Source organism: Etheostoma cragini, chromosome 21 (assembly GCF_013103735.1).
Source record: "Etheostoma cragini isolate CJK2018 chromosome 21, CSU_Ecrag_1.0, whole genome shotgun sequence".
NCBI lineage: Eukaryota > Metazoa > Chordata > Actinopteri > Perciformes > Percidae > Etheostoma > Etheostoma cragini.
Genome location: NC_048427.1, coordinates 60045 through 62959, shown reverse-complemented (window position 1 = coordinate 62959; position 2915 = coordinate 60045).

Genomic DNA, 2915 nt, shown 5'->3' with positions numbered 1-2915 from the left:
TGTGTGTGTGTGTGTGTGTGTGTGTGTGTGTGTGTGTGTGTGTGTGTGTAGTTCAGGCCTGTGTGTAATAACAACAGAGTGTAAATAGTAATTTCTCCTTTGGGAATAAACGGGATTAATAAAGTAACATTAATAGAGGTCATGTTGCATAATGACTGGACAGCATGAGACATTTGAGGACTTAAGGACTGTGGGAAACACCACTTTCTGTCATTTTAGGGACTAAACAACCGATTCATTCATCCAGGAAATAATCAACAGATTCATCAACAGTGAAAACAATCGACAGTCGCAGCTCGAGTGTGAAACAGTGTTCCTGAAAACATAGCTGAGCGTTTGAGTGGAAACACTCAAGATTGGATTCTGTTCCCAAAGGTGAAGACAACTAAATGTTTGTGAGCAGGCATGATGTCGGGCAGCTTAAAGCAAGGAGGAAGTGAAAGATGGCTCGCAGCCTCCCACTCTCACATCCAGGGGGAGAGATCTCCCATTGGGGAGAGGAGTCTCCCCAGACAGACTCTGGCTCAGACGAAAGGCCGGGTGGTTTCTTTGAATAAGTTTTGAAGGTAACAGGAAATAAAACTCACTGAAAACGGGTGATGGAGTAAAAGAATAGCGGCAGAAGGAGGCAGCAATGCAACATTATGCATGCCGGCTGCTGTAAAAGACCAAAGAAGAAGAAAAAGAGCATGGCAGCTTGTGGATATGGCGCATGACTTTTGGGATATCTGGCTTTGAGTCGCACTGCGATGCATCAACCAGTGTCCCTGAGCAAGGCACCTAACCCCTTGTTGCTCCACAGGTCTGCAACCTCCGACATATATCGCAATTGTGAGTCGCTTTGTATTAGAAACAAGACATGTGATTGATTTTGTGGACCTTGCAGAGTCATGGAAGCATGTTGGTGGGGGGGGGGGTGACTGAGAGAGGGTTGTGAGACTTTGGAATTGAACACATCCAACGAGACAGCTCACGGTGTGTAGCTGAGATCAGTGTTGGATAGAGTCCTTTGGTTTGAATGGAGATTGGATGTGTAATGAAAGCCAATGGTTGGTCTATGAATGTATGGATATATTTATGGATGTATGTGTGGATGTATGGCTGGGTGGATGTATGCATGTGTGGGTGTATGGATGGATGTATGGGTGTATGTGTGGGTGGATGGATGGATGTATGGGTGTATGTGTGGGTGGATGGATGTGTGGATGTATGGAGGGATGTATGGATGGATGTATGTGTGGGTGGATGGATGTGTGCATGTGTGGGTGTACGGATGGATGTATGGGTGTATGTGTGGGTGGATGGATGTGTGGATGTATGGATGGATGTATGGATGGATGGATGTGTGGGTGGATGGATGTGTGGATGTATGGAGGGATGTATGGATGGATGTATGGATGGATGTATGTGTGGGTGGATGGATGTGTGGATGGATGTATGGATGGATGGATGTGTGGGTGGATGGATGTGTGGATGTATGGAGGGATGTATGGATGGATGTATGGATGGGTGTATGTGTGGGTGGATGGATGTGTGGATGGATGTATGGATGGGTGTATGTGTGGGTGGATGGATGTGTGGATGGATGTATGGATGGGTGTATGTGTGGATATATGGATGGATGTATGGGTGTATGTATGGATGGATGTATGTGTGTATGTATGGGTGGAAGAATGAATGAAGTGCTGAACAGCAGCCGTTACTTTTAAAGCAGACAGTAACCGATGGGGATGACCAGCTGAGACAGTCTGAGTTAGCAGAAGGTCCAGGAAGTGGTTTGGAAAGCGTGGGAACAACGTTGTTAAGTGGAGCAGAAGAGCCTCAATCAGGCTTTAAAACATAGCTGTTACTGAGAAAAAGCATCATGAAGCTGCTTGTGTAATGACTCTGTGTGTGGGGGGGGGGGGGGTTGGGGGGTGCAGCTTTGTGTCCAAAATTCCACCACGGCCACGCCAAGACCTGCCAATTGGCCGGGTTAGGCGTAAAGGGGTAGTTTGTTTGAATTGACGCATTAAGATCAATTTCCAAAAGATGATTTTTTTTTTTATTCATCTTTTTAATCAACTTCATCCTGGGGGGTTAAGCTTTTTAACCCTTGTGTTGTCTTCACGTCACAGTTGAAAATCAACAATTTACTTGCCACTTTTTATCTTTACATTTTTGGACGTTTTCAACACTATAACACTAACTTATTAACTTTAGTTTTACAGTTATTTTTGGAATTTATGGTCAATAAACCTCATTTATAGAAAAATTATATTTTGAGTTAGAAAAGCAGAAATTAGGAATTATTGAGACTAAAATTAAAGGAATGGATGTTGATGATAATCACAGACTGGAATCAAAATCACCCCAAATTGGGTTAAAAAGAACATTGGTATAGGGAAATGGGTCAATTTGACCCGGGGACGACATGAGGGTTAAGCACTGTACAGGACAGTGCACCCAAGAAGAAGACCAAGTGAAGCCCAGTCCTCATGTCCAGTAAACAGTCTCCCTGCCCTCCTTGTTGTTATTTTGATTTCCATGGTGATAGTAACACATGTGCATCACGTAGTCCTCATGAGTTCTCACCAGACCTCCGTGTCCCTGTCGTCCTGCAGCCTGCGAGCTGATGAACCAGGGCATCCTGGCGCTGGTCACCTCCACGGGCTGCGCCTCCGCCAGCGCGCTGCAGTCCCTGACGGACGCCATGCACATCCCCCACCTGTACATCCAGAGGAACGCCGAGGGGTCGCCGCGCACCGCCTGCCATCTGAACCCGAGCCCGGGGGGGCAGCGCTACACCCTCGCCGCCCGGCCGCCCGTCCGCCTCAACGACGTCATGCTGACCCTGGTGGAGGAGCTGCGCTGGCAGAAGTTCATCGTCTTCTACGACACCGAGTACGGTAAGTGATCCGCCGGGGGGACGGTGG